The sequence below is a fragment of the Protopterus annectens genome, chromosome 2.part2, assembly GCF_019279795.1.
Source record: "Protopterus annectens isolate FY-2018-M chromosome 2.part2, PAN1.0, whole genome shotgun sequence".
Lineage (NCBI taxonomy): Eukaryota > Metazoa > Chordata > Ceratodontiformes > Protopteridae > Protopterus > Protopterus annectens.
The window spans coordinates 876,932,562-876,946,321 of record NC_056730.1 but is presented as its reverse complement, the minus strand read 5'-3'; positions in this window follow the sequence as shown (position 1 = coordinate 876,946,321).

The window sequence follows — 13,760 nt, the reverse complement described above, 5'->3', positions numbered from 1 at the left end:
TTTTTGCTGAAAAAGTTGGAAATGACACAAACCACATTCCAAGAGAGAGGACAAGAGAGAGAATATGCTATTTGTTATTTTCCACATTAATATGCAGTCTAACACTAACTAAGGGGAGGATTCATAAAACTCATGTAGATCACAGAGGAGGGGTAACACCACGGCGTTTAAGTGTGAGAAGATAGCAAGGATATGTGCTTGTGTACCTTTTTTCAAATACAGGAGAATAATAAGCATGCAGAATTTTAGAGACAGAATAAAAGGTGAATAATACAGCTCACAGTGATTGAAACTTCAGATTCGTTTAATGTCCTTGGTATATTGATAGATCCAGCTTTGAGTTTTTTCTAATCAACTCAATCAATAGGTTAATGATAGTAATAGAACTATGGAGTGTATAAAAAGATTTATAAAGTAAAAAATATTTATAAAGTCTAGGAAATCAGAAATAATGAAATCATTGTTTGTAAGTTATAAATCAGTCTGGTGGACCCCTGCCATAAATAAGCTATACAACAGAAGGAGGAAACTAGTACAGAAAAGAGTAAATTCCCAAGAAGGAAAGACATCCCTGATCAGTATTAGCAAGAAACTACGATCCCTCATTAAATCATCCAAGGCTAATTTCGAAAGAAAATTGCCAATGACTCCAAAGATAACCACAAAGCGTTCTTTAGCTATGTCAAGAACCTAAGTGGAAACTCAGATCTGCTCTGAGTTAGTGCAGAATGGCACAAAATACACTGAACCAACTGATATTGCAAACATTCTGGCAGACAGGTTTAGTGCAAACTTCATCCCCCTCTCACCCCCTAAAGGGCCCATAAGCATACCAGGAGAATGTAGGGCCCCAGTCAATCACCGATGCACAGGTTAAAACAGCCCTATCCAAAGCCAAAAACACAGCTTCAATTCGACCGGACAGGGTCCCAGGCTGTGTCTTACAAGAGCTCCAAAATTAACTAACCCCTCACCTAAACACACTGTTCAAACTCAGCCTCTCTACAGGCTACATACCCATAGAGTGGTGCACAGCAACAGTTATCCTGCTCCACAAAGGTGGAGCCACAACAGACCCCAGGAACTATCGCCCTATAAGCCTGACTAGCCTGGTCTGCAAGGCTATGGAACGCATCATCATGGAACTCATTAACAGAGACATTGGGAACCTCCAAACCTTGGACCCTACCCAGTTTGGTTTTGTTAAGGGCAGATCATGCCTCCTAAACCTGTGGACTTCTTTGAGATGGTTACCAAGGCATTAGACAAGGGAAAGGAGGTCCACACAGCCTACCTAGACCTCACAAAGGCTTTCAACACCATTCCTCATTCTAGTATTACAGACAAGCTCACCAGCTTGAACATAAACCCCTACGTCACGAGATGGATTGCCAACTGGCTCATGGATAGAACCCACATGGTGAGAGTTGCAGGCTCTATGTCCGACTCTAAACCGGTTACAAGTGGCGTCCCCCAGGGCTCAGTCCTAGGACCCCTCCTGTTCGGTATATACTTCTCAGAGGTACAGGCAAGCATAGGAGGACTATGGCTGACCAAGTTCGCAGACGACTGCAAATTAGGGGCCATAATTGATTCTCTGGCTGATACAGACACCCTTCAGATGGGTCTCACTGAGATGGATACCTGGTGTCAAAATCGTGGCCTCAAGCTAAATGCCAAAAAGTGCTTAGTCATCCCCTTTGGAAAAAACAAAATACCCGCAAACTGCCACATAGGTGGTAGTCCCCTAAATACAGAAAATGTAATAAGGGATCTGGGGACCCAAGTAGATAGTAATCTCTCCTTTGATAATCATATTGCCAAGGTGGTTAGAAAATCCTTCTATGTGGCCCACCTAATCACAAAAGGGTTCACATCTAGAACAAAAGAGGTTATTGTGCCTCTCTACTCATCACTCATTAGACCCATCATAGAATACAACACTCCATTTGGGATGTACCTTACAAGACACCTGCAACAGCTGGAAAGGCCACAAAAGTACCTCACCAAGAGGATTACTGGCCTCAAACAGATGCCCTATGCAGCCCGACTCAAGAAGCTCCAGCTGTACTCAGTTGCTTACCGCTTACTCAGAGGTGATCTCTGCCTGACATACAAGGCCATGTCCAACCCAGAATTGATGGACATGCTCCATATAAAAAAAAAACAAATCCCAGAGAGCCACACGTTCTAGAGAAATAAACCTCACCACAATGATAAATAGGACATGCTGGAGGGATAGATTCCTATCCCAGAGACTCCCCATGCTTTGGAACAGGATTCCAATATACATCAGGCAGAGCCCCTCACTAACACTCTTCAAGAGAAACCTTGATGGGTGGATGGGAAACAGAAAATTTACCCCAGGGATCACTGCACTGGCTCTGCTGGACAGTGGCACAGGGAACTAATGGCTCTGCTGGACAGTGGCGCAGGGAACTGATGGCTCTGCTGGACAGAGGCACAGGGAACTAATCTAAGGGGATGGCGAAAGCCAACACATTCTGGCTAGGCTTATAAATGCCCTTGGGCAGATAGCCTAGTACTTACCTATGAACCTATATCAGACCCAAAATAGAATGTAAAATAACAATATGGAAAACTTATAAGAAAACAATCATGAGTAAATTTGAAACAGTACAGCATAAATATACCAAGGACATTCAAGGAGGTTAAAATTTAAGTTATGAAAAATTAAAATATCTGAACTTGTACAGCGTCTCATAAATATATGAGGAGACTGTATTGAGGCATATAAGACTGTATTGAGATATATAAGGCATTTAGAAACAACTACGTCTGGGAATGTTTGGGGTTAGCAAAAAGTCATAGAATCATCAGACATGTAGCAGATTATATTGGAATGGCAGATGTACCTATCAATTGTTTTTCTGAGAGAGTAACTGATGCATGGAATAGACTACCAAATTCTATTAAATTTAAATATTTTTAGGAGCAACTTACACATTTATGGGAATGACTGTTTTGGTATATTGGCAGGCTAAAGAAGCTTTATTGTCCTTGCCTGAAATATCTATATGCCTGAGACACACACCCAGCTGAGTAGGCATACCTTACATAGATATATATCATACCTGCCTGTTCCAATAGTTCTTGATCATTGCATTAGGCAATATGTAAATCAGCTTTGCAGTATATAAGTTCAATTCCATGCAGCAACAATTAGCTTTTATTACAGAATAATATATAAAATCTATTTTCTGCAATTATTGAGCACCATTAAAATTTCAATCATTGTAAATGGATTTCTTTAATTGGAATGCATTAATTATATATGCAACAGTCAACTAACTCCTTGCCTAATATCTGTAATAATGAGACTGATTTGTTGTATGACACATTTATGATTTCAGATTCATATCTGGGTGTGCCAAAGGTTGCCATGTGCATGTGTCAATTTGAATATATTGTGAAACATTAAAATAACATGGAATTGACTGTATTTTATGTTTTTCTTTTCTTTTCTATCCTGTATCTTTTTTTTCCAACATAATTCCTGCTGCAACATCAATAACCATCAGCTCTGGGAGTGAGACCAACTACTGGGGATCAAACCGCCATACTTCTACACGTGGCTGCAGCAGCATCACCACCACAGGCAGCAAAGACACTCAGCACATTTGGGTCCCAACCTGTGAGCATTGCCTCAACAACGTCTCCACTACCTGCTTCAAGTGCATCAGGTAGCTCTGCCCTGGGGGTTGGTGCAGTGGTACCCACTGGGAGTAGTACTAGTGGAGGTGGTGATTTCATCACCCATCAGGAGCTGACAGGACTGATGGAAGATATTATGGAGAGGGGCCACGGTGCCCAATTCAGCAAAAGTGAGAAGGTCCTGTTTCGAATAGCCAAGTTGATGCCCAGTCTAGCACTGCCCCTCATGCCTGCGATAGGAGACAGTGATGATAGTTTGGAAGGTGAGGATTAGATTCTCACTGTATTCATGCTGAATGCAGATGCACCTCCAGTGTCCACTACATATATGTGTCCATCATCATCCTTGTCTGTCTTGTATGGCCTGTATCTACACCTGCTACATGACGTACCCTTCCTACCTAACCATCTTATTCCTAACCACTTTCTCCAGCATTCCTTTCTCTATAATAAAAAAAAGAATGGTCTCCTGATCCAAAAATATGACTTATACATAGCTCTCCATTTTGCCTGTGTCCATGTCTGATACACTTTATTTGGTCCAAATGGCTATACAACATTATTAAGTTGTTGTCACCCATCCCTGATGTGGTGACTATCCAAATTCATCAAATTATTTGTACAAGTACACAGTTATTTTGTGACTAACTGGATACATGCGGTGCTCTCCCACCACCATCCTGCACATTCCTGTAGTCTTTCTCCTTAGTCCTAACCTCTGCTTGTCCAATTTTCACCACAGTCCTATCGACATCTTTTTACACATTTAATCTGGTCAAAAAAAAAACAATTACACACAACATATATGGCCCAAGATGGCCCACAAAGCAGCCCTTCAATTTTTGTCTTCAGAATGCATGACATTAGATATTATGCAACAGCGATACTTTCTGGTAAATGGCATTTCACATTTTATGGCAAAAATTGAAGATTTTACCTTCATTTGCACCGGTACAGTTAATTGTCACACAAATAAGATTAGCCCCACTGTGCTATAGAAATATGGACTTATAGCACTATGAGGAGGCAGTTACTCTTCCATGTTGCAGGATGAAATATAACCCTTATGGGATGATACAATTGTTATTACTGTGATGAAGCCTGATTGCCTACATTCTCCTGTATGCGCCCATCCTTCAAATGTGTGATTTTTACTATGTGAAGTATGATTTCCTGTGTGGCCTATTCAGATAATGTTTAGGTTTGTAGACTGCTTTTGCATAATGTAAAGGGTTTGAATCCAGAAGTACGTCAAACATTATTTAATGTTTTTTTTCATATTAATATTATTTGAAACTCTTGGCTACATATGTTATTAACCCACCACTACACTGCTTATGTTTTAATCATGGTTTTACTATCCTACTCCTGCTTGCTCCCTGTTGGAAACACTTATTGGACACAGCATAGCAGAATTATTATAATGACAAGGCTAAGACTAACACATCACAAAGATGACCAGAAATGGCCCATAAACTAAAATCTTTCTCTCTCTCCTGGTCAGGGCTGACCTTAAACCTACTGCATGTAATACGGCCCCACTCTTCTCAATGCCGTGTCTGCATCTGCTTGTCCTAACTATTTATTTACTTATTTATTTAACATTTGTTTACTGGGACAGAGCCCATTTTCAGTGGAGGCCTGGGGAGACACACTCCAGATGCATGTCTTTGGAATGTAGGAGGAAAACGGAGTACCCGTAGGAAACCCACAGGAATGCAAAGAGGACATGCAGACTTTGTACAGAAGGCACACCAACCAAGAATAGAATCAGAGAACCTCTTGCTGCGATGTGACAACGCTAACCACTGCACCACTGCACCACCATAACTATTAGATCCAGGCTAGCCTGTAATTTCTATCATCTAGCCCACCAAATAAGCATCTTACATTCATACTGGGCTGCTTCTTTCTCACTGGTGGGCTAAAACTTTGAGTTTAGAGGAGCAGGGCATTATAGGATACATAGCCTTGCACCCTATGTAGGCATCAGCCTCAGTAGTGAAGCAGACTATATTTCCCTAAATCCCTTGCACCCTCTGATTTTTCTTTAAGAACGCTGTTAACAAATTTTTATTTGTAGTGCATGTGTTGAGTCATTGGTGTGTGGCTGGTGGGAGAATTACTATTGCAACTGCAAGATGAACCTAAGGATGTTTCATGAGGGAAATGTCTCTGCAAAGTATTCCTTCCTTCTTTTTCTCAAATTAATTTCAAAATTACTAAAGTTCACTCAGTTGAACATTATTACTCCTCTCTTCCCTCCCCCAATTATTTTGTAAATTAATAGTTCAGTCAGGGGGCTGTGTAACTAAGTGAATGTGGACCGTTATTTGCATACTATTTGATTATTTTGTGCTATAAAGCATGAATACTTGGCAGTTTATTTTACATACAACCAGGGTTTCCCAGTTTTGATGTCTGCTACTTAAATAATGAGAGACATTGAGTTTCACATTTCATATTCTTCAGAAAATGTGTGACAATGTAAAACCTGTTGTTCTAGAACTTTCTAAGTTTAAAAGGGCAGTACCTAAAATGTGCCTTTGGTTTTGGTGCTTCATCTATCCTTGCCATTACTTTCACCATTGTCTGGAATTCTTGAGTTGAAAGGGGAACAAAAACATACTTTTGAAGTGTCTAGAATTTTGCAGATATCCAGGTTCCTTCAAACAAGGGCAATGTTTAAGCAATACTCCATGACTTGGTGTGGGTATATCAGGATTTATCCATGGTTGGTGTGGTTTGATCATGAGGGTGAAGCTCGAGTAATTAAACAAAGCCAACCATGGGTAAATCCTGATATACCCACACCCAGACGTAGATTATTGCTATTATACAATAACATTATTTAAGAAAGAAATAACCTTTCTTAAATAATGTCTTTGTGTAAGAGCATGGAAGTGTTCCTCCATGTATATCTTTCTTTACTTAAGTACTGAGCATGTGTATAGGACTTGTGAATCCATGTTTGCAAAGTATATCAGTGCAGTGCAGTAGAAGCAATGGAGCAGTACAGGAGAAGCAACAGAGAGAAGAGAATTTCCATTGCTGTTTTTTTTTATCTGCTGACATTTTATGAGGTAGAGCAAAGAAATAGAAGAAAATCAGGCATGTTTCTCTTTCGTTATTTTTGAGAACGTACATGATTTTTCTTTTATTTTGTGCCATCCCTCAGCATATTCCAATAGAAAGTCTGGCTGCTCAATGGTACTTCAGTAGCTGGAGTTTATTCTATTGATATATGCTCGGTTTACAACAGGCACTCTGATGAAGTCTGGCTATTCAGCCGGACGAAAAGCGCTTCATGTATATTTTTTTGTATCTTTGATTTTATTTTTATGTATTAAATTGTGGAGTTTAATTCTCTCTCTGTTGTTTTTTTCATAGTTGGTTTGTGGTCTTTTCAGTGTTTGAATTTGTTTATACAATTCATGGCCGCCGGAGGAATGCTGAATATCTAGATGGATCTTTTATCACAGCCTTCCCAACCACCACAACTGTTGACAACAGAAGTAGGTAACCTTACTACTCTGTTAGGAGTGATGGCTTAACGGTTAGAGGAATTATCAGTACGGGTGGATAGTTTGCCTCAGCTGAACCACTTACAGGCAGCGAGCACAGCAAACGTACCTAATTGTGAGGTTCCTACTTTAGGTACAAATACTATCGCTGATACTTTAACTGAATCTCAGCAGATGTGGACAAATAACCATAGCAACATAGAAGGAATATTACCTGGTCATCGTGCTTCACTGGATGAAGGATTATCATTTGGACTGACTTCCTCAGGGCTTATTGGTTTTCCTGACCTCGCTGGATAGTTAAGGGATCAACCGTCTCTTAAGCCAGGTAAGGAGGATGTAAACCCAGGACGACCTGCTGGAGGAAGTGTACCAATAAGTGTTAATCTAAAAAAACTTGACTATAAGTTATTGAAACTGAAGAAATTACAACTAGAAGTGAATTATTTCACTGAGTGTAGTAAAGAAGGGGTTGTGCCGAAGGGTCTCCGGTCCTGGCAATATCCAACAGGACTTGAGGCAGGAACTGTCTTCCATGCTGAATTAATTAAACTTTTTAATAAACATGGTCTTGATATCCTTAATTTAATGTGTAAACATTATTTGCTCACAACTGAGAGCTTAGTATCTGAAACTACCGATCTTGATAGAGATATTAGGTCGGACTGTGACTTTTTCAGATACTAGTTCGATTATAAGAGGATTTTTGTATCCATTGATCAACAAATTAATAAATGTACTGAAAACAAGATTAAGAAACTGAACAGGGACATAAAAGATTACAAAAATGGTACTGCGTATCCAACACCACCCCCTTCTCAGAACCACAATCCTACTGGTCAAGGGAACACCCATCCTCGCTCACTCAACGGCAATAGAGCAAGCCAGAATGAGAAAGCAATGTCATCTAGTGCAGGGCTGAGCAATAGCGAAGTAGATAGACGACCAACACCAGCAACTAGTACACTGAATCGGAATACAAATAATAATTTTAATAATTATAGTGAGCAAGAAGATGCCCACCAACAACAACAACAACAAGACGATATGTAGGGTTTTCAGAGCAACAGAGGACAGAACCACCAGCGGCCCTAGAACATGAGAGGGGCCACAAAGTTTTACAACAACAGCAACAACAGAAAGGGAAGGTAACTTTTAGGGTTTTTAACAACAGTAACTACACGGAATGTAGGTTAGTAACGAACAAGGATGGGGAATTTAAAATATGCAACTTGTCTAGTTTTGATATAGACCCTGACTTAACTGAACTGTTTGCTAAAGGGGTTACATTTGTGCCATCAGCTCATTCTAACTTATCAACAGCTTTAGTGGATTTAAAATTTTACACCCGCAAACTTAATTTGAATGTTATGTTTGGTAACAAGGCAGCAGAACAACATACTAACATACGGGTGTTGAGTACATATAATCCACCTATGCACCCTTTATTATTACTGTTTGAACACTTGTGTGAACTAGATATAAGAGCTTTAATAAACTGACATGTGAAAACCAATGATTGGAATGTATTGGAGAAGGAAAGGGAGGCACTGCATCTGTTTACATCTCTGCCCATTAGAAATTTAACACCAGACAAGGGAGGGGGACTTGTTTTGATGGACACTGAGGACTATAATAAAAGGATGAGAGCAGTGTTGGAAAGTGAAACATATGTTAAACTAAGTGTGAATTAATTACATGTGGCATATAATTGTATAAAAATGTTTTTAAACGATTTGTTTATTGATGGAATGATAGACGTTCAAACACTTAATTACCTTTCCTCACTTTCTCCAAAAATTCCCTCATTGTTTGGTATACCCAAGATACATAAGAATATGTATGACCCCCTTAGTTGATGCTAGAGCTTCCATCACCTACGCTATAGCAAAGTTGGCATATTTCACCTTAAAGAAATATGTTGATAAAGAAAAACAAATTTGTAGAGATTCATGGGAGTTTCTAGCTGCTATTAATGAATGTGAATTTTGTGAGGAAGTACGTTTTCTAACAATTGATGTTATTGATTTATATTTTTCTATACCTTGGACAATAGGAATAGAGTGGGTGCTAGATAGAATGAGATGGCATGGGGCCCCTAACTCTGAGGTGAGATTGATGGAGGACCTTTTAGACATAGTATTGACAAACAACTTTGTCTTATTTAACACAGAAATCTTCTTACAGAAAGTGGAGGTAGCGATGGGCTCACCATGCGGAGCAAGTTTTGCTAACTTGGTGATGGCCCATTGGGAACATCAGTTTATCTTTAGCTGTGAGGACATTGCTGCAAGTATTGGTCTGTATACCAGATTCCTGGATGACATTTTTTTAATATGTAAAGGGGATCAAACTGATACTGAACAATTGTTAAGCATACTTAATGACACAACTAGTTTTTAAAATTCACTAGTAACTTCCAAGAAGATAAGATCGCCTATTTAGACGTAGAGTTGGGAAAAGATAAAGTGGAGAAACAATATGTTGCAAAGATCTGCTGTAAGGAAACATATTCTAATTCCTTACTATATTTTACTAGCTCACACCCAATCCACCAGAAAAGATCTGTCGTAAAAGGTCAGTTAGTACAAGCAGCTAGAATGGTGTTTGAGGAGGATGCATTTATAACAGAATATGAATTTTTGAAAAACATGTTTCTACATAGAGGGTACCCTGAAACTTTAATTTTGGAACTTTTATACGAAGTTCAGTACAAAAGATGAATAGGGATTTATAAACCCATTTTAAGTACACACCATGTGGGTAATATGACAGGAACACTAGTAGAATCCTTCCATGACAATACCCTAGACCTCATGGGGATGGAGCATGAGGCCTTTATACCAAAAAAGAGATTATGTAGTGAGCTTTATTACCCCTTTTAGTATAGATGCATTTGGTATCAAGAGTATTTTGTTTAGGAACTGGAACCTCCTGCTTACCGACAAGGAATTTGAAGAAAAAGTAGGTGTTAAACCAACATTGATCTTTAAGAGGGGTAGGAACATGAAAGCCATACTGGAGGGGCATAGACATAAAGTACATAAAACCCCAGGAATGTTTAAATGTGATTTATGTAACTTTTGTAAATATATGGTCCCTGGGACTATCTTTTCAGTGAGAGACAGGACTTATAAGACTGATGGAAGGTTTAACTGCAATTCAAAATCTGTGGTGTACTTAGCCCAATGCCAAACTTGTCCAGCATTCTATGTCGGGAAAACCAACAGAAAGCTTAGAGAAAGGGTTTACGAGCGCATATACAACATTAATAAGGGGAAATTGAATAATGCCTTAGCCAGATATTGTGCTAGGTTCCCTGACCATACCTTTCATTTTAGAATAATTGAACAAGTTGCACCTAACATCAAAGGGGGCCCCTACCAGTTATTATTAGAAAAACATGAATTATTATGGCAGCTCCGTTTAGATTCAAGTAGACCACCAGGTTTAAATGAGGTGACATCAATAGCATGTATTTTAAAATTAAGATGTTTGTCTAGGTGAAGTTAGCCCTCTTTAGTTATAATCAGTAGTAATTGAAACTGAGATACAGTAGTTTTTATTCACACAATGATGTATGTACATATACATTTTTTTAAATTTACATATTTTTTTACATTTTAACTTATGTATTTTAGACATTATATAAGTTATTTGAATATTTATTGTTGAACAAAAGCTTTTACTATTTATCATATTTTATATGTAGGCTGTTTTATATGTATTAATTGTAAGGATGTGTTGTGCATGGGAGGAACAAGGTTGGTTCGGTGAGACTCATTAGCTGATTAATTATTTAATTAACTTAATTTTTAAAAAAGGGTGTTTGTGTCATTTACTATATTAAGCGTTGACTTTAATTGTGTTTTTTCTGATGAAGTCTGGCTATTGAGCCGGATGAAAAGCACTCCACGTATATTTTTTTGTATCTTTGATTTTATTTTTATGTATTAAAATTGTGGAGTTTAGTTCTCCATATCTCTCTGTGTTTTTTTTTGTAGTAGGCACTGATTCAGCTGTCCAATCAGTGTTCATTTTTGTATACAAATGAGCAATCAATGTATAATTAATATGTGACTATGAATTTGGTCCTTTATCCCCCCCCCCAATTATTTTTGTCTTTGTCCAGAATTCTTGATAAAAGACGCTGAGAGGCACAAAAGCAAATCACCCAAGTGTTGAGAATTTCACAGGTATCCAGGCTTTTGTCTCAGTTTATTGGCCTGTTCCTTGTAAAATGTGGTGTTTTCTTCTGGCTAATCTGTGTGGATTGCATTCATTAGATAATCATAAGGTATTTGAGTTTCATACTTGATATCATTCACTGTGTGCTAAAGCATGTCCTGCTAGTCCAGCAACATTGTAAGTTTAAAATAACAATATTTAAAATATGTTCCTGAATTTCATCCTTTATCCTCCTGCCATTGTTTTTGCTTTTGTCCACAATTCTTGAGCAAGGTTGTCCACAATTTTGCAGAATGTAGATTTTTGCATCTTTTTTTTTGGGGGGGGGGTTGTTCCTCGTAAAATGTGTGGTCCTTTTCTGTCAACTTATTGTGTATTGCAGTCAGTAAAGAATGATCAGCTGTCAGAGTTTCACACTTGATATCCTTCAGAAAATGTGGGTCGATGCAAAACCTGTTATTCTAGCAACTTTCTAAATTTAAAGGATCAGTACCTAACATGAGTCCCTGACTTTGGACCTTTATTCACCGTCCTCCCATTATTTTTAGCTTTGTCCATAATTTTTGAGCAAAGAAGTTGAAGTCCAGAATTTTGCAGATGTCCAGTGTTTTGTTTTACTGTTTTGATCTGTTCCTTGTAAAATGTGTGGCTTTCTGGCAAATCACTGGGGATTGTAGTCTTTAAATAATGACCGCTATTTGAGTTTCAGACTTGATACCATTCAAATTACAGTCAATGCAAGTCCTGTTATTCTGGCAACTTTTTACATTTAAAAGAGAAATATTTAAAATGTGCCCTTGATTTTGGTCCTTTATCTTCCTGCCATTGTTTTTGGTTGGGAAGTGATGTATTTTTGCCTGTTCAACTTATTTGATTTGTTGTAGAAAGTTACATAATAATGCAGTTTTTTGTAAGTATTACTGTTTGGAATAGATTCTAAGGATGTTCCTTTAGGAACGAAAGTACTTAATCTGGTAAACTATTTTTATGATTAGATTTTGGCATGGTTTGAGGGCAGCACAGTGGTGTAGCAGATAGTGTTGTTGACTCACAGCAAGAAATTCCTCGATTTAATTCTCAGCTGGGGTGCCTTATATGCGGACTCTGCATGTCCTCCCTGTACTTCTGTGAGTTTCTTCTGGGTGCTCTGGTTTCCTCCCACATTCCAAAGACATACAGAAAGTGGATTAGACATTCTAAATTGGCCATAAGTGTGTGTGTGTGTGTGTGTGTGTGTGTGTGTGTGTGTGTGTGTGTGTGTGTGTGTGTGTGTGTGTGTGTGTGTGTGTGTGATTGTGTGGTGTGGAAGAACTATCGCAGAAGGGCTAGCCACCCAGTGGTATAAACCTTAGCTCTAGATAATTGTCACTGTTGAAGTGACACCCTGACCCTATCAGCAAAATGGGAAAAAGGGGTTGTAGGTGGATGGATGGACTGATTTTGGTGTGGTTTGCTCTTTTATTATTTTTGGCTAACTGGCTTTGTCCAAAGTTGTTGAGAGGGGTATCTTTCAAGTGTTCAGAATTTCACAGATGTGCAGATTTTTGCTTCATCTTTTTTAGGGGTCTGTTTCTCATCAAATGAGTGCTGTTTGGCAAATCATTGTGTATTGCAGTCAGTAAATAATGACAAAATGTGTCAGTTTTAGACTGAAATACTTAAGAAAGTGTATACCAATACAAAACTAGTTAGTCAAGCAACTTAGTTATTTTATAAAGACATAGATGCCAACATTCCATGTCCAAAATGTGGGACACTACCTCTCATAATGTGGAGCAAATAAGTACTGTGGAGCAGTTAACTAACAGCTTACAAACACCTTCAACTAGGAAACTCAAATGATGGTTAAAATGTGCTACCTTACACTTATAAAAATTATTTTGCTGATTTAATAAGGATATCAGTTAAAAAAGAGAAAAAAAAACAGAGAGGAACTGCATTCATGAACAAAAACACTTTTTTCTGGTTTGCAGCATTCAGCCAGGTAGGTAACTTACTTTTATACATACTTATAATTCATATCTGCAATGCAGCTAACAGATTTGTTTCTGTGCTGTCATAATCCTTTTAAAATTAAACAGTGTCTTAAAACGCATTTTAGAAATGCTGCATTTAAGCAGTCTGTTATGAGTTTATTACAGGTTACTGTACAGCATCTGAAACGAAGCCTGTAGTGCTAAAAGCATCAGCAATGTACAAGTTTTCCATGTTATTGATTTTGTGGAGGATGTTGTTGTTGCTGAGCCAGAGTACTTATCAGATTGTAGAGATGATATTATGTTGGAATTTGGGTCATGTAGTTGCCATGTAATGTTACTGTCATCATAAGTGTTCCTTACAGCCAGGCTCAAAATGCAATAACTATCATTCAAG